The following is a 20,147-nucleotide window of genomic DNA, read 5'->3' on the forward strand; positions in this document are numbered from 1 at the left end:
CACTACCGGTGTCGACTTTGCGGGGCCTTTTCAAATAAAAGCCTCCTTGCCAAGGTCTCACACCTTACTGAAAGGCTATGTGGCCGTTTTTGTCTGTTTCGTGACAAAAGCTATCCACCTTGAGCTGTGCCCGGACTTAACGACAAATGCCTTTCTCGCATCATTTTCTCGCTTCGTCGGACGTCGTGGATATCCTGCCACAATGATGAGTGACAACGGCAAAACGTTTATTGGAGCTAAAAGAGCGACCGAAAAGGAGTTCGTTGACTTCATGAAAACTGCCTCTCAAGAAGTAATCGCTAAATACTCTCCCCAGGGCATCAATTGGAATTTCATTCCGCCCGGAGCTCCCCATATGGGCGGCTTGTGGGAGTCTGCAATGAAGAGTTTCAAACTGCACTTCAAGAAGACTGGAGGAGCCCACAAGTTCACATTTGAAGAATTTACCACCCTCTTGGTAAGAATTGAAGCCGTATTAAACTCTCGTCCTATCTCACCTTTGTCCCAAGATCCCACCGAGTTTACCGCGCTGACCCCCGGCCACTTTCTCAGATGTGGCCCCCTCCTCGCTATCTCTGAAGTGGATCACGCGGAGTGATCTCTTATAAACCGATGGGACAGGGTAAAAAGTTTACATCATCAATTCAGCAAAGGGTGGAAGGAAGACTACCTAAAGGATCTCCAAAAAAGGCAGAAGTGGAAAAATCCACAACCTTCGGGACCCAAGGTCGATGAGTGTGTCTGCATTCATGACGACTCACTTCCCCCGACTGAATGGCGCCTTGGACGTATTGAAAAAATACATGCAGGACCTGACGGCCTCACACGACCACTTGTCAAGCTCTGTTTCCTCCCTCAGATTGAAAGCCCACCCTCTCGGGCAACCCCGGAGAATTCGTAGCTACTCTCAAACCACCTCTAGCCACTCTTACCACATCACCGTCACTAATAGTCGTATTTCGCAACATAATGCCAACTGAAACTCCCTGCCTTAACATTTCTCTCACCTACTTTCAGATTGTCATGAATCGCGATCAGCAACGGGCACCCCGAAACCCCTTGCGGTCAGCAGTGGTCGCGCGCAGCCCGCAGCTGCAAATCGACTACCGACGATGCCGCGTATGTATGCAAACCCACGCTCTTCGCAATTGCAGAGTCTTCAAGAAACTGAAGCCGCCACAGCGATGGATTCTCGCGAGGGCGCATAAATTCTGCCTAAATTGCTTAGCGCTATCGCACGCCGCAGATGAATGCAGCTCACATGATCGCTGCCGAACTTGCGGCTTACGACATCACTCTCTGCTGCATCGACGGGATGCAACCCCGAGCATCCCACGTCATACCCAGGCACCCCGGCCTGAACGCCAAGTAATACCACCTCAGGTACCCTCTGCCCCCACCGTGCGACCCCGTTCTCGCCCAGCTATCTCTCGGTCTCGTCCAGCTAACGAAGCACAACCGCCAGCATCTACTGCCGCTCGATGCACCGTTCGGTGCACCGCTCAAGGGCCGCAAACTGCCACATTCAGGGGAAAGGTGTCTGACCTCCTCGTACGAGATGCGCTACGGACTCTTCAAGAGCTGCAAGAGGCTCTAGCCGCTGAACGCGCCTAGGGCGGGGACGATGTTTGAGCGACTGTCGTAGTCGCCAACAGCCAACCCTTCTATTTAATAGAAATTAGGCTTAAGAAAACCTAAACATGAATTTAAATGAATTTACCTGAATTTTATATTGAATTTATTTACATATGTACCTTTTACGTATAAGTACGTATCTTGAATTATCTGCATGTACAAATACGTATAAGCTATTACGTACATATTCCTTATTAAATTTAAGTATTTGAGACGTTTGTATTGTACGCTAACACGCCAGCGTATTTCACCTCTCTGGCAACCCCAACAATGGGTTGACAGATGTGACTATGTACATACATACATACATTTATTATTATTTTGACATTTCATTTTTTATTCATTCGCAAATTTTGACCATCTCGGTGTGACACAAAAAGAATTGTACAAACCCTTTTTTATTAAAACGAAATAATTTTAAATTTTATAAAGTGCCCTTTTTATTCATGTGGAAAGCATAGTTTCGCCAGTTGAGACGCGTTCGGTTACCAGCGTCCCTTTTTACATAATCTCAGTGCACAAAGAGAACCTCCAATAAACTAGAGTGAAACTTATATTCCCGGCGTTAGCAGCAGGGACATATTGCCATCCATTCGCCACCGTTATCGTACTCAACCATACCAACATACCCCCATCGTTGGCATCGCTGTGTCCAGCCATCGCCGTATCCACAGCAGCCAGCACGTACAGATACAAGAAGGTAAATTTGTATTGCCACCCCTTAAACAAAAGTAATTAAAAGATCAATAATAAATGTCAACGTAAACAAAATGAATCAGAAGAACAAAATAAATCATAAGTAAAAATGGAAATTGGAAACTAAAGTGGATCAAAGCAAAAAAATTAGGTGACCACAAGGAAAAACTAATCTCCCCCTGAACCCTTTATCCTACCAAGAAACCTAGTCTAAAAAGAATTACAACATGTCCAAAATATGCACAAAAATATGTATATATATACGTACACATTAATTTAATTAAAATTTGATTTAATTGTTTTTAGCTAGCTTGAGGTCCAGAAAGTGTATGAATAAAACTTACGTTTGTATCCGTTTTTATCAATATATTTTAATTACACACGTCCTCAGGGTAGCCATAAAAAAAACATAAATGTGAGGCGCGATAACCTCCGAAGAGATTTTAGGATGCTCCCACTGATTTTGAGTAAAATCTGCCGAAATATGTTCATTTACGGCTTGGCTCAGCCTTTGCAATACACTAGACTATCTGAGGTAAAGCTTGCGTTATGTAAAGAGTCATCATGAAAGGAATCATCGAAATCTCGTCTTGATGACCACGTTAATGTTGGTTGAATTGAAGGGTATGACGGCAGACGGTTCTATGTACCGGAGCGACTCGGGACTTTTTTCCGTGTACAGACGGAATTAACTTCTGCTGGAAGAACGACTGGTGTATTTACAACTGTGGTTGGGTAATGCCTTTCGTTGAGATTTAAAAATGATGTTTTCGTCGAATTTCGGTGTACTTGACGGACGAGTTGCTACGTCTGCAGGGTTTTGGAGTGTTAGCACCCATCTTCACTGAACTTGAGATATTGTGCTAAGAAATTCGGCCATATGGTGTGCAACGAATGCCTTATACTTTCTTTTCGATGAGTCTACCCACTGTAGAAAGGTTTGCTAGTATCTCCGAAGCGTTACTCTCGCAGTATAGAACCCTTGGCATTCGCGAATTAACTTCGTTATTCGTGTACCCAACACGGCGGCCTGTAGCTCTAGCCTCGACATAGATAGTACGAGTTTTACCAATTATGAAGCTGACGTTGATTTCGATTCCATGTTATACACAACATACCCAACTGCTGTGAACGCAACTTGGCTTGCGTCCATGAAAATATGTACCTCGACCTGCTCCTACTCCGTAATGTATGGGGCGTAACTAGTTTGCACATTAAACAGTTTAATATCGTAAAACTCTTACCACCAACTAACCCATTTTTTGCTAAGGTCCTGTGGTAATTCTTCATTCCAAGCGATCTCACGCGTTCATGTCTCCTAAACTGTAAGTTTGGTAAAAATTAAATTATCAGATAACATACCAAAGGGATCAAAACCTGCCATCAATATTCGTAGAACCTTCTTTATGTCGGTGCCCGAATTTCGTCAAGTACATCCGCTTGAATCCAATGGAATTTTGTATGAAATTCGAATGTATCGTCATCCAAGAGAAAGCTTGAAAATGTACATTGGCAAAAGCCACATATACGGATGCGTCAAGTCAGCCCCGGCGCTACTTAGCTTTCCAAGGTAACCCTTGTTTAAAGACTAAAGGCTTGGTTTCCTCGAAATCGGTGCCGGTATATAGCGGCCATTACATAGTGGTAGAGTACGTTGTCAAAAATATTGCAATGTAAAAGTAATTATGTGGAAACTAAGAAGACGGGAAGTTCACCGTAACGTAATATAGCGGCCGGGCATAAACCCTGCCGTCATGACGGTAGAAACTCGTTCATCACCGTTTTTTCCCACCGCTATTGTCAAACCGGTGAATATATTGTCAAATATTTCAAATTATTTAAAAAATAAACAACATTTTTGAATTAAAATTTTTTTCTTGTGAGTTTATTAAAAGAAAAATTATAAAAAAAACTAAAAAAAAAACATGCAAAAATGTAAAATTAACTTTTGCAACTCATCTGCCGTAACAGTTTGTTGTCAAAATGTAGCAATGTAAACTAAAATATACGAGACACGTCTTTTCAATTCGATGATAATAATTCAAGTGTTTTATTTTATAAACATATACATATACATATCTATACAAACTTGACAGTTCAGCGTTGCCAGAATATATTACATATTCCCCTTTTTATTTTTAAAATCTACAGATATCTTGTTTTTTAACTTTAGCTGGTAGCCCTTTGACAAATTCTTTGAAATGATTTAAGTAATATACTATTTCCCCTTCTGGATAATTCAACCTCGGTTGTTTGTTTTTATCAATGGGCTTAGTAATAACATTTTTTCTTAAGTTAGATTGTTTACAATCTTACTTTTTTGAATCAACAACTTTCTCACTTCTTAACAAATCTAATACAATTCTAGGTTTGTATGCGAATAACATTGATGGCGGTGACTGACCGGTAGCTGTTGTCGGCGTGTTACGATAGTAATGTAAAAATTTCTTTACTTTATGTGCCATGGACAAAGAATTTGTTTTAGTCAAGCAAAATTTTTGGAATACAGTTTTGACTGTCCTAACACAACGTTCTGCTAATCCGTTAGACAGGGGATGATATGGCGGGATTTTATATACGTTAATACCATATACGTAATACTTCTATATCACTACTACTGAACTGTGCAGCCTGTCAAACATTACAGTACAGATATACAACGAGAGAAGGAGACAAAATCTCAAGGCTGTCGTTAAATTTTTGAAAAAAAGGGGCTTAAAAATATGTATATTTCAACAAGCCGTCTTGCTTCTATCAATATTGTACGTTAGGCTATTTCTTTCTCCAAATGAAAAAGTAAGCTTTTGTTTTCCATTAGTATTATAAAATTTTTATTGTTTTAAGAACTCCGCAGAATAGCATTACCGATTTGTGCTGAGTGCGCAGATATACGTATGTAAAGGAGCCCTTAGTGACCAAAAAGCGACAAAAAAAAGCAAATAATGCCAACTGACAACTACGAAAATCTAGTTAGCGGTCGTAAGATTTTCAGCTGTTATAAGTAAATTTAATATCAAAAATGTCGGATCGTTGTTTTTTGTGTAATAAAAAGAGAGACAAATTTAATAATACAAGCCGGACCCGTTCGCATGTTGCGCAACAAAATACAAAACACGGGTCCGGCTAGTATAAATAAATTAGCGGTACCCGACAGATGATGCTCTGAACCACCCTGGTCCACATTTTGGTTGATATCTCGAGAACGCCTTCACATATACAACTAAGGGCCACTCCCTTTTTAAACCCTCATTAATACCTTTAATTTGATACCCATATCGTACAAACACATTATTATAGAGTCACCCCTGGTCCACCTTTATGGCGATATCTCAAAAAGGCGTCGACCTATAGAACTAAGGCCCACTCCCTTTTAAAATACTCATAAATACCTTTCATTTGATATCCATATCGTACAAACACATTCTAGAGTCACCCCTGGTCCACCTCTATGACGATATCCCGAAATGGCGTCCACCTATGGAACTATGGTCCACTCCCTTTTGTAATACTCTTTAATACCTTCCATTTGAAACCCATATAATACAAACACATTCCAGGGTTACCCTAGGTTCATTTTGCTAAATGGTGATTTTCCCTTATTTTGTCTCCAAAGCTCTCAGCTGAGTATGTAATATTCGGTTACACCCGAACTTAGCCTTCCTTACTTGTGTTTTTTTACTATTTATGTAAATAAAGTACTTTGTATGGCTGCAGCCCATGTTTAAATAATAAATACATCAAGACTAGTATTGTATTTGTTGGCCTTTTATTGTTTAATCGACTAAACTGAGACTTTATAACAATTAGTATGCAGGAGTTGGGTAATGGGGATAGTGACCCGTTGGCACCCCTTTAATACTTTTTTACACACGCTACCACAATTCACTAACACTAACAAATCCCGCGCATGCGCAGAGCATACATTTGCACAGTTTCAGCAAATAATGATTGACAGAAAATTTGCACATTAGGAAGATAGGAAGGTATTGATATAGAAGTATTATATATATGGTTAATACCATTTCTTTTACAAAAGCTATTGAATTCAAAACTTTGTAAGGGTGGACCATTATCGCTAACAATATTTTTTGGATAACCGAAATATTCGAAAACATTGACCAATTGTTGTATTACGTGAGAAGCAGTAGTTGAACTCATCATTTTAATTTCACAAAATTTGGTATATGAGCCTACAATTAACACAAATTTTTTACCGCCAAATTGGAAAAAATCAATATGGATTCTCTCAAATGGAAATGTCGACTTTTTCCATTGTGTCTCAGTTTTGGGTTTGTTTGGTGTTCTTGTTTGTTGACATAAGTACTTCGCAATCGTTGACATAATTTTCTATGCCCTTATCGCAATTATTCCACCAAACGTATGATCTTGCTACCATTTTCATTCGAGTAATACCCATGTGGCTTTCATGAAGCAATTTTAAAACACGATTTTGTAATTTCTTAGGGACAACTACTCTCGAAAAGTAAAATAGACAATTATCTTCAATTGACAACTTCTCTCTATTGACAAAGTACTTTTTAAATTTTTCCTCAACTCCAATTGGCCATTTCTCTTTAACGAATGAGTAAATATACGATAATATTGGGTCAAGCTTTGTTTGTGTAGCAATTCCATTTAAATCGCAAAGGCAAATCATTTGAGATACTTAAAAAGTTAACCGAAATATTTTTGATTCCTGTTTGTTCATTTTCCAATGGTAGACGGGACAATGCATCCACATGGGAGATTTGTGTAGCACTTTTGTGTTTGATTTCGTATTGATACATAGACAATTCAACTGACCAACGTCGCAAGCGTGCAGCTGCAACCGCGCTATTAGACTTGTTAGGACTAAAAATTTCTTTTATGACTGAATTATCTGAATTATCATTTCAGCAGCAACAACCACTCCAGCAATGACCACGCAAGAACAAAGTGATCCAACTCCAACAACTGGTGGACTAGCAGAGCTTGAAGAATAGCTGCAATTTAAGCTGCGAATCCTGGAGCACGAAATTAACGGACTTGAAGGGGCCACAATGCCGCGTCAACCTTTTGCCAAGTTTTCTGACATCGAGATTGCCCTCATGAAATTCAGCGGAGATGATGAAACCGACATAAGTAAATGGGTCCAAGATTTAGAGCACGTTGTTGTTGTTGTTGTTGTTGTAGCAATGCTCGCCCCACCTAATAGCCGCGACCGATCACAAATTGTCATCAATATCCTCTAACGGGAGTCCAAGGAAACTTGCCGTTTCAACAGGGGTGGACCATAAGGAAAGGGGTGTTAGAGGCGCTGGTTCCACATTACAATTAAAGATATGGTTGGTGTCATGTGGGGACACATTGCAAGCGGGGCATACATTTTGTATGTCGGGGTTGATTCTGGATAGGTAAGAGTTTAACCTGTCACAGTATCCAGAACGAAGTTGAGCAAGAGTGACACGCGTTTCCCTGGGGAGTATGCGTTCCTCTTCCGCGAGTTCTGGATATTTTTCTTCATGTACTGGATTCACCGGGCAATTCCCGACATAAAGGTCCGACGCCTGTCTATGGAGTTCACCAAGGACCTGCTTGTGTTTTTTCGCTTCATACGGCTGGGTTCTCAGGTGCCGTATTTCCTCAAAATGCTTACGGAGATGAGTCCTTAGGCCTCTAGGCGGTGCTGGTTCGTCAATCAGATGTCTGTTGGAATGCCCAGGTTTCTGGGTATTCAACAGAAACTGTTTGGTCAGCATCTCATTTCTCTCCCTGATGGGGAGTATTCTCGCCTCATTATGCAGATGGTGTTCTGGGGACATAAGAAGACAGCCCGTGGCGATTCTGAGAGCAGTATTTTGGCAGGCCTGTAGTTTCTTCCAGTGGGTAGTTTTTAGGCTTGGCGACCATATGGGTGACGCGTAGCACGTAATCGGCTGGCTAATTGCTTTGTATGTGGTCATGAGCGTTTCTTTATCTTTTCCCCAGGTACTGCCAGCAAGGGATTTGAGGATTTTATTACGGATCTGAATTCTCGGAACAATTGCGGTTGCGTGCGCACCACAATGTAGATCCTGATCAAACGTCACACCCAATATCTTGGGGTGTAGGACAGTCGGTAGCGTAGTGCCATCGACGTGGATGTTCAATATGGTCGACATTTGGGGCGTCCATGTTTTAAATAAGGTCGCGGAAGATTTAGTCGGTGACAATGCCAGGTTTCGCGAGGCGAAAAAACTGGAGATATCAGGGAGATAGCCGTTTATTTTATTGCATAGCTCATCGATCTCTGGGCCTGGGCCTGTGGCCATTATTGTGGAGTCATCGGCATAGGAAACGATTGTGACTCCTTCCGGTGGAGAAGGTAGCTTAGATATGTAGAAATTAAACAAAAGTGGGGATAGGACACCACCCTGTGGCACCCCTTGTTTAATTCTCCTTGGTTTTGATGTTTCGTTTCTGAATTGCACCGATGCCTGCCGACCACCCAGATAATTTGCGGTCCACCTTTTAAGACATGGGGAAGGGTAGACCCTTCCAGGTCTTGCAGTAATGAGCCATGGTTGACCGTATCAAAGGCTTTTGATAGGTCTAGCGCTACGAGTACTGTTCTATGGTGGGGGTATTGATTCAAACCGCAATTTATCTGGGTGCTAATGACATTTAGCGCGGAGGTAGTGCTATAGAGTTTTCTGAAGCCATGCTGATGAGGGGCTAGCTGCAAATGTGCTTGGAAATAAGGGAGCAAAATGGCTTCAAGCGTCTTTGCCACTGGCGATAGGAGAGATATCGGACGATATGACTCACCTACGTTAGCTGGTTTCCCAGGCTTTAGTAGCGGGACCACCTTGGCCATTTTCCATTTCTCGGGTATGGCAAAGGTGGAGAGAGACAGGTTGAAGACATGCGCTAAATATTTGAAACCCTCTTTCCCTAGGTTTTTAAGCATCGGCATGGCTATGCCGTCTGGGCCCACTGCTTTGGATGGTTTAGCGCGACCAATGGCGTCCTCAACCTCTCTAGCGGTGATGGTGATTGGTGACGCGCTGAATTTGTGTTTATGTGCGTGTCTATTGGCTCTCCGTCTATCTTTGTCGACCGTAGGATGCATTATATATTGTCGGCAGAAAGCGCTCGCGCATTTTTCCGCATCCGACAGCACCTTATCGCCAAAGGCGATGGAAACTTTGTCTTTGTGCTTAGTCGGATTCGAAAGGGACTTTACGGTGGACCGAAGTTTACCTACACCGGTAGAGAGGTTACAACCTCTTAGGTGCTCTTCCCATTTCGCCCGCTTGTGTTCGTCCACAAGCAATCTGATGCGTTGGTTTATATCCCTTATTTGGGGGTCGCCTCGATCAAGCTGTCTTATAAGGTCGCGTTCCCTCGCTAAGCTCGCGGCCTTCGCCGGGAAGTGGGGCCGGATTTCGGGAATTCTCCCGGCGGGAATGAAATGTGCCGAGGTGGATTCAATGACCTTACGGAAGGCACGCTCCCCTTGGCGGGCATCAGTCGGGATAGGGAGGGCAGCAAAGCTGCTGTCTGTTGTAGATTTATATTCTTCCCACTTTCCTTTTTTGAAGTTTATGAAAGTGCGTTTTTCGGTGACGATGAAGTCGGCGGTACGCTCGAACGAAATAAGTATGGGCAGGTGGTCGGATGCCAATGTTACCATCGGCTGCCAGTTGACGCAGTTTAGGAGTTCTGCGCTCACGATTGAGATATCTGGCGAGCTATGACAGCTTCCTACCATACGTGTGGGGGCGTCTCCGTTTATTGTGCAGAACGTCGTTTCTTCTATTTGATCCGCCAACATCTCACCCCTACTGTCCGCCCGCAAGTTTGAATGCCATAGGTCGTGATGGGCATTGAAATCGCCTAAGATAATGCGATTGTTGCCAGTGAGTAAGGCCTCGATTTTAGGGCGGTATCCACTGGGGCAACAGGTGACAGGAGGGATGTAGATGTTGATGATTTCTAGATTTGCATCGCCTGACCGGACAGATAGGCCTTGACGTTCTAAGACATTGTCCCTGCGGTCGATGCCAGGATCAAATATATGATATTGCACAGAGTGGTGTATAATAAACGCGAGGCCGCCTTCATTTCCGCTCTCGCGGTCCTTCCTGTGGACATTATACCCAGAGCAGGTCTGCAATGCAGATCTTGCTGTGAGTTTAGTCTCTTGAATCGCAGCAATGCGGATGTTGTGCCGCTTCATGAAATCCATTACAGTTTAACTGCAGAATTCTGAAGTGCATGAGGGGTGACGCCGCCACTCTAGGGGTAAGTGACGGGTGACTACGCCTAGGTTGTGGAAGGCCAGGACGCAATTGCTGTTGTGGCCTTGGGACTGGGCGCCCTTGGGCAAGCATTGGGGTACCCGGATGATTTGGGTTTGCGACCTGGCAACATGGCGCGATGAAACCCGTCGAGGGGTTGCCGTCGCGGAGACCAGAACATCTAGGAAAGTGGCACCACCCAAGGCAGGAGCTGCATTGAGCGGATGTCGCAAACCTATATATTCTGTGCTGGCAGACGGTGCAAACGGAGGGAGGGACTAAGAGTCTGTTTCCCTGACCTGCACGATTGTTGCCAGAAAAGAGGTGTGGAGAAGAAGACGGGGGCAGGGGCTGATGCTCAGCATTGCTACCAGCTCTACTACGAAGGTAGTAGTTATGAGTGGTATCGGCTGTTTGAGTTGTTGGCGCCGTGGGGCGCGAGCAGCAGCGGGTACTTGTTGTGGCTTGCTGAGCAGCGAGGCTGCTGGAAGGTAGTGGAGGGGCACTTAGGCGTAGACTACGGGACGCCCTTGGGCGTGAGCAGCAAGGAGCCACAAAAGATTTATAAAAGTTACGTGGACTTCGGGTTTTGGGATCAAGCCCAGAACAACCTGTCCGATGCAACCATCCCTTGCACGAGACACACTGAACAGAGTATGACCGTCCTAAAAAGATTCTTTTCTGGCAAATGCAGCAAAACCATTTCTCAGGATCGGGGTCAGGAGACGGACCCGGATTGGGTTCGATACCTTCCCGGAGTAAGAGAATATGTAGCAGTCCTGCTGCAAGGAGCTGCTGGGAGGATGACAATTTGTGGGAGGGACGAAATAAATTAAATGGGGTCACACTGAAATGACAGTCCTTGGTCGGGAAAAATCCCGAGTCGCTCCGGTACATAGAACCGACTGCCTTGGGAAGCACGTAGCAAAAGACTGTGGATACGATGAAAAGGCACTACCTCTACTGGCACGGCGCATGATCACTGGAAGCGCCCAACTGTATTTGAAGCTGGTCAACGTTCATAAATGTCAAAGATGCTTTCAAAAAGCTGCAAACAAGAGTATGGGGAAAAATCAAAGCCTAACCCATTATGTACTCTCGATGCAGGAAATTGCGCAAGCTGCTCCGATAGAAGAGGAATTGGTGGAATTCATCGTAGATGGCTAACGTGATAATACTGGCTGGGCTCTGATCTTCGGTGGCATATCCACGTTGCGGGAACTGAAGTCACTTTTACCAAAATACGAAAAAATCAGAGCCATGAATAGCAACACGAGCGGTGGAACACAGGGCAACATCGACGAAACCAATTTAAGGTGCTTTAATTGTTCGCGTTACGGACATGTGGCAAGGGACTGCAAGAGAGAAAAGCGTGAGAAAGGCTTGTTTTAGATGCGGTAAAACGGACCACGTGTACAAAAATTCCCCAACAAGAACAGTAGCATTAATGGAAGATGTCCACTTTGAACCGAACTTCGTGCGTTTCCAGGAATTGGTAAGTGTCGCTTTTGCACCAAATCACAAAAACACCCCTAAGTATATAAAATTTGTTTCGTTAGTCGATACGGACAGCCCGAATAGTTTCGTGAAATCTTCGGCAGTTTCCTGTAATTGGGAAAAATTCCAGCCATTGAACGAGCATATCAAAAACTTTAGAAGCATCGGATACTCAATTATTAAACCTTTAGGAAGGATTTCCGTTCTAATTAAATTTAAAAATGTAACAAAAGGAATTACACTTTTTATATTGGCAGATACTGCAATGCCATTTGATTTACTCCTTGGTAGAGATTTTCTTAATATATTTAAAATAAATTTATCAATGCGAATTAATGAATTCAATAAACGCTCTTTGGTCAAACAATACCACAAGTTTTTAATTCCGATTGGTAAAGATATGGAGTTGAGTAAAATAAAGATAGCTACACATGAAGTACATCTGAATTCAAAACAAGATAAAATTATGAAAGCTCCCTATAATTCAAATTTAGAATTAGTAATTAAAGATATCTGTAACATAGAAAATCTTGAAGAAAACAAAGAGATAATCGGCATAAACCCTAAGTTACCTTCAGTTTTAGTAGAAAAGTTTAAGCGTATGATAAAAGACACTTATGTAAAGAAACAAACCGATGACGTTCCGGATATTAACTATGAAGCTAAAATCACACTTACGTCAAATTCACAAACCTTCTGCTCACCGAGACGCCTACCTTTTGCGGAGAAAATCGAAGTAAATAGAATTATTGAGGACTTGTTAAAGAAAAAAATCATAAGACAAAGTGACTCCCCCTACGCGTCCCCCATTGTTCTTACCAAGAAAAAATCAGGAGAAACTAGAATGTGCATTGATTACTGAAATTTGAACAAATCCATCGGAAGGGACAACTATCCACTTCCGCTTATTAAAGATTGCTTAGATTACCTCAGTGAAAATACAGTATTCACTCTTTTAGACCTAAAATCCGGGTTTTTTCAGGTCAAAATGGCAGGGGAATCTATTAAATACACCTCTTTTGTAGTTCCGAACGGCCAGTACGAATTCTTAAGAATGCCTTTTGGTCTCAAAAATGGACCAGCAATTTTTCAGAGATTTATAACCAAAATCATAGAAGTGTTTATAGAGAAAAACGAGATAATGGTGTCCATGGATGATATTATTATCGCCAGCAAAGAAATAGGAACCCACTGCAATCGACTCAAAAGAGTGTTAGAGAAATTAGCTGAGTACGGCCTTCAATTAAAATTAAAAAAATGCAGGTTTATATATGATGAAATAGAATACCTGGGATACAATGTATCTGCAACTGGTATAAGACCTTCCGAACATCATATAAAGGCTATAAAAAACTTTCCAATTCCCAAAAACCAAGGGGAACTGCAATCATTCGTAGGATTAGGCTCCTACTTTAGAAAATTCCTGGAATCATTTTTAATACTGGCGCGCCCGCCATATATGTTACTTAGGAAAAACACAAGATTCGAGTTCAGCAACGAATGTAGGGAGATTTTTGACACATTAAAAAAGAAGTTAGTGTCAAGTCCGGTACTGGCAATATATAAACATAACAGGGAAACAGAGCTACACTGCGACGCAAGTGCTCACGGCTTTGGAGCAGTTTTGCTTCAGAAACAGAATGATGGGAAATTACACCCAGTAGCTTATTTTTTCAAAGGAACCTCTGATGCAGAAAGTAGATACCACAACTTTGAATTAGAAACGCTAGCAGTAATTAATGCACTACGTCGATTTCGGGTATATATAGAGGGAATCAAATTCAAAATTATAACAGACTGTAATTCCCTTACACTAACACTTAACAAAAAATTGATTAATATTCGAATAGCTAGGTGGGCCCTAGAATTAGAAAATTATAACTACACTATAATACACCGACCAGGTATGAAACTGCCACATGTGGATGCACTAAGTAGGTTAAACTCAGACAGCGAAAATATTATCACTGCGGTAGATAGCGAGAATATAGATTTTCAATTGCAAATTATGCAGTCCCGAGATCAAGATATCGCAACTTTAAAAAAGGAATTGGAAAATGAAAACTTGAGCAATTTTGTGATGGAAAATGGCATTCTGTTTAAAATAGAAAAAGATATTGGGACTATACGTCCCAAAGGACTTAGAGAAAGAGATCATTAGAACAACTCATGAGCAATTAGGTCATCAAGGCATCGAAAAATGCTATCAAAAAATCAAAGCAAATTACTGGTTTCCTGGCATGAAAAATAAAATTAATAAATTTAAAAAAAATTGCATAAAGTGCATTATGTATTCAGCACCTAATAGACCAAACGCTAGGCAATTGCACAACATTCCGAAGGAACCTGAGCCGTTTCATACAATTCACTTAGACCACCTAGGCCCACTTCCGGCATTACAGTCGAGTCATAATTGATGCGTTCACGAAATACGTGAAGCTATATCCAGTCCTAACAACCAGTACTAAGGAAGTAACCGCTGCACTTAATAAATACTTTGAATATTATAGTCGACCGCACAGATGTATAACCGACCGGGGTAGTTGCTTTATATCTGCACAATTTGAAGACTATCATCTAAAAGATAAAAACATTACCCATGTGAAAGTAGCGGTACACTCACCACAAGCAAATGGACAAGTGGAAAGAGTTAACCGCAGCCTAGTAGGGATGCTAGCTAAACCTAGCGATCCAATACTTCACGCAGATTGGGTAAAGCAGCTAGTGAAAATTCAGTTTGCCCTGAACAAACAACTCAGTAAATAGGTCAATTGGCATAACTCCAAGCCGCGCTTTGTTTGGTGTTAACCAAAGAGGCGAAGTAATAGACAAGCTTACTGAATACCTGGATGAATGCACTTCAGGACCGAGGGGGAGGGACTTGGAAACGATGCGTAGTAGTGCTAAGAAAAATACCGAAAAAGTACAATTATATAATCAAAGTCGAAGTCAGCAGAAGGGTATTAAAGGGTATACACTTGAACAGGGTGATTTCGTAGTGATACAAAATATTGACACGACAGTAGGTGTAAATAAGAAGCTCATTCCAAAACTTAAGAGGCCCTATTCCATACACAAGAAACTGCCAAATGATCGTTACGTAATAAGGGACATCGAAAATGGGAAAATCACTCAAATACCATATGATGGCATTGTTGAAGCCTGTAACATTAAACTTTGGAAGAGTAAAGAAATAGGGGGTGAGAGCGAAAGCGACACTGATCCAGTCAATCCATTAGATATAAGTATGCTCTTCACACATACAACTCGACTGATCGAGGCCGATCATAAGGTCAGGTTGGCCGAGCTGTAGTAGATTAAGAAATTAAGTCATAGAGTTAACAATACGGTAGTGTTAACAATATGGTAGCACCATCAATGCTGAATAGCATAGTTATGTACATGGTAACTGTGTTAAATATAACTTGAAACAAACTACGCCAATACTCGGTGAATTTGCAATTTTTATATGCATATAAGCCATATTGAGTATTTACGACAAGAATATTCGGAATTATTGGACAATTTTAATTGTTGATATGCGCCTTTCAAATCGATAACAGAAAAAAATTTGCAATTTGCAAAATCGGCGAATATATCGTCAACCAAAGGTAATGGATAGTGGGAAAATCCTAGACACTTATTTAATGACGCTTTTCCATCGAGACAAATCCGGCCCATTGGCTATATTGAATAGGCTCTAATATTTCTTCTTTACATAAGCGATCAAGTTCTAAACTGACTTTATCGCGTAATTTAAAAGGAACAGTGTACGCGGCATGAAAAACTGGTGTCTTATTTTCTTTTAAGATTAAATCCACGTCAAAGTTTTTTATAACTTCATTCATTTTTTCATCAACAATATTAGGAAATCTATTCTTAATATTTTTAAAAAATATATCATTTTCTACAATTGATTTGATAACTATTTTGCTTTCAAACCTGGAATAATTTATTTAGCCATGGTCTGCTCATCAATGCTTTAAACCTTTTGCCTATGTGAACAACTGACAATTTGAGCTTCACAACAACGTCACGGTGAGTCACCTCAGCAATAAATGATCAACATTCTATATTTTCTGCCCAGAAAATTTTAAAATAGTTTATATTAATGGCCAAAAACATTGTACATTATGTTAAAACGGAGAGCACACCGAGAAGTCTTAGACACTTTAAGCGTCTACAAAAACATCAAAAAGGGTTATAACATCAAAACCAAAAAGCACATAAAACAATACCAAGTTACTACGCATCAGATTACTAGAATTTCAGAATCGATTAAGTTTCTGGAGAGATGTAGAAGAAATAGAGTAACGCCTAATTTCATTAATAATTCAACTAAAAACATTTTGTACATCATCAACAACAACACCTGTAACAAGAAACTTCCAACAAAAGTTTTGAACATGGTAAATACATATATGGAAAAAACTAAGATGAAGCTTTTGAACCTCCTGATCACCATCCAATATGTATCTCTTCGGCAAAAAGGAACCGAGGTAAATAAACTAAAGACATACATACAACATCAACTGAACTCAGACTCTACTGTCCTCTTCAATAGCGAAGAACTCTTGACAAACAAACTTAAAACGACCATCAAAAACATACAAGTGTATAAATACGAAAGTCTTAAACATAAACACAACTCCTGAACATTAGGGTGGTATCAAAATCGATATGCAACACAACAAATATAAAAGTACCCACCAACATTCAATGGCTTCTTTCCCTAGGCCCTAAGTACGCACTTCCCACAGATATTAATAAATTCCCACTTTTCAAAACTATAGCTGATGGAGAAAATTATATTCAAACAATTAAGGATAAAGAGAAACAAGAGGTTGAAAGGAACAATTTAACGACGCTTTTAAAAGATCACCTAAAAAAGGTAAAAACTTCCACTCGGGACAAATTTATACAAAACACCCTCCTTTCCACCAAACATTTTTTAAAGGAAAACAAAGAAATCCTAGTCCTCAATGCCGATAAGGGCAACGTTACCGTCTTGATGGACAAGTTGGAGTATGACAAGAAGTTACAGAGTATAGTGAACGATATTTCCACGTACAAAGTGTTAAAGCGGGATCCTACCAATAGGCTACAGGAGAAAAACAATGAAATAGTGGAAAAAATGTACAGCAACATAGTTATCGATTTGAAAAAAAAGTTTCGTCTTAATTGTAAAACAGTCAATCCCCCACGTATTTATGGTCTACCCAAAATCCATAAAGAAGGTATTCCTCTTAGGCCCATCTGTTCGTCCATCAACTCTCCGTCATATAATCTATGTAAATTTGTCGTCCAAATTCTCAAAAATTTTACCACCTCATCTAAGTACAACGTTAAAGGCGCAATAGAATTTAAGAACAAAATCAAAGACACATATGTTAACGATGATGAGAGTTTAGTGTCATTCGATGTCGTCTCGTTGTTCCCCAGTATTCCTGTAGATTTAGCCCTCGAGATAATAAAGTCAAAATGGATTAAAATAAAAGAGTACACGTCCATGACCAAAGAGCTTTTTCTGACAGTGGTGAAGTTATGCATAAAAGAGAACAGGTATTTCAAATACAATGAAAAGATATATCAGCAACGTTCGGGGATGCCCATGGGTTCGCCAGCTTCGCCCGTTATATCATCTGATCGTGATGGAGGAGCTGCTTACCAGATTCGAGGAAGATTCGGTCAACAAACCACGATTGCCCACAAAATACGTCCACGAATTATTCGCGCGTCACCAATTACCATCACCGCCAAAGAAGTTGAGGATGCCATCGGTCATGCTAAACCATCCAAAGCAGTGGGCCCAGATGGCATAGCCATGCCGATGCTTAAAAGCCTAGGGAAAGAGGGTTTCAGATATTTAGCACATGTCTTCAACCTGTCTCTTTCCACCTTTGTCATACCCGAAAAATGGAAAATGGCCAAGGTGGTCCCGCTACTAAAGCCTGGGAAACCAGCTAACATAGGAGAGTCATATCGGCCGGTATCTCTCCTATCGCCAGTAGCCAAGACGCTTGAAGCCATTTTGCTCCCCCACTTCAAAGCAAATTTGCAGCTAGCCTGTCATCAGCATGGATTTAGAAAACTCCATAGCACCACCACCGCACTAAATGCCATTAGCACCCAGATAAATTGTGGTTTAAATCAGAAGCCCCACCATAGAACAGTACTCGTAGCGCTAGACCTATTAAAAGCTTTTGATACGGTCAACCACGGCACGTTACTGCAAGACTTGGAAGGGTCTACCCTTCCCCCATGTCTTAAAAGGTGGACCGCAAATTATCTGGGTGGTCGGCAGGCATCGGTGCAATTCAGAAACGAAATATCAAAGCCAAGAAGAATTAAACAAGGGGTGCCTCAGGGTGGTGTCCTATCCCCACTTTTGTTTAATTTTTTTGTAACAGAATAAACGGCTACCTCTCTGATATCTCCAGTTTTTTCGCCTCGGGAAATCTGGCATTATCACCGACTAAATCATCCGCGACCCTATTTACAACTTGGACGTCACAAATGTCGACCATTTTGAACATCCACGTCGATGGCACTACGCTACCGACTGTCCTACACTTCAAAATCTTGGGTGTGACGTTTGATCAGGATCTACATTTTGGTGAGCACGCAGCCGCAATTGTTCCGAAAATCCAGAGCCATAATAAAATCCTCAAATCCCTTGCTGGCAGTACTTGGGGAAAAGACAAAGAAACGCTCATTACCACATACAAAGCAATTGGCCAGCCGTTTGTGTGCTACGCGTCCCCTATATGGTCGCCAAGCCTTAAAACTACCCACTGGAAGAAGCTACAGGCCTGCCAAAATACTGCGCTCAGAACCACCACGGGCTGTCTTCTTATGTCCCCAGAACACCATCTACATAATAAGGCGAGAATACTCCCCATCAGGGAGAGAAATGAGATGCTAACCAAACAGTTCCTGTTGAATACCCAGAAACCTGGGCATCCCAGCATCCAGCACCGCCTAGGGACTTAAGGAGTCATCTCCGTAAGCATTTTGAGGAAATACGGCACCTGAGAACTCAGCCGTATGAAGCAAAAAACACAAGCAGGTCCTTGGTGAACCCCACAAACAGGCATCGGACCTTTATGCCGGGAATTGCCCTGCGAATCCAGTACTCGGGGAACAGTACCCAAAACTTGCGGAAGAGGAACGCATACTCCCCAGGGAAACGCGAGTCACTCTGGCGCAACTTCGTTCTGAGTACTGTAACAGGTTAAACTCTTACATATCCAGAATCAACCCCGACATACAAAATGTATGCCCCGCTTGCAATGTGTCCCCACATTACACCAACCATCTCTTTAAGTGTAATGTGGAACCAACGCCTCTAGCACCCCTTTCATTACGAGTTATTCGCCATAGTCAGAACGGAAGACATGGAAGTAATGCTGGGCCTCCTAAACGGATGCCATAGAGCTGTCAGATTTACAATAGAAGTGGAAAAAGATGGAAAGCTACCGTTCATGTACACTCTTGTTATTAAGAAAAACATCATGCTCACTATGGATTGGTTTAAGAAGCCAACATCATCCGGAAGACTCATCAACTTCAACTCGCAACACGAGAAGAAAATAATTATTAATACGGCCAACAACTTTGTGCGGCGGGCTCTTTCCATCAACGGCAAGATGTACCATAACAAAAATATAAAGATAACACTACTCAACCAATTTTGATCAACTTTAGTCTCCAAGAATAAAATAGGCCTTTCCTAAAGTGAAATTTTCTCCTGATTCCGAAAATATGAAAATTCCCATTTTTGCAGAACACTACTTCATATAGGTACGGCAAAAATTTGTAGTTTTCATTTTTTCGTTTTAAACTGCTGATTTATGCATTATACTAATTCCCATAAACATTTCGTGCCTTCACCTCCCTTAAGTATCTTCAGTAGTTTGCCCACTATGCCAAAAAACGTTCAAAAAATGTTGAAAAAAAAACGAATTTTTTTATAAAATTTTAGATTTAACCACTTTAAAATCGGAAAAATTCTATTGACGAAAAAAAGTTAGCCTCCTATGTTGTAGGTAATTTAAT

General features: G+C 41.3%; 1 protein-coding gene across 5 annotated transcripts in view; it reads left to right on the plus strand.

Moving 5' to 3' along the window:
• SCAR (wiskott-Aldrich syndrome protein family member 3 SCAR) overlaps positions 1 to 20,147 on the plus strand; it is a 429,470-nt gene that overhangs the window by 100,239 nt on the left and 309,084 nt on the right. The window contains exon 2 of one of the 5 annotated variants that reach the window (XM_067766213.1): positions 16,050 to 16,127. The exons of 3 other annotated variants lie outside the window; for them this stretch is intronic. The gene's annotated coding sequence lies outside the window, so the exon portion shown is untranslated. Of the gene's footprint in view, positions 1 to 16,049; positions 16,128 to 16,158; positions 16,589 to 20,147 lie in introns of those variants that run through there. One more of the 5 variants, XM_067766215.1, reaches the window with a different exon arrangement.

Source organism: Eurosta solidaginis, chromosome 2 (assembly GCF_040869045.1).
Source record: "Eurosta solidaginis isolate ZX-2024a chromosome 2, ASM4086904v1, whole genome shotgun sequence".
Lineage (NCBI taxonomy): Eukaryota > Metazoa > Arthropoda > Insecta > Diptera > Tephritidae > Eurosta > Eurosta solidaginis.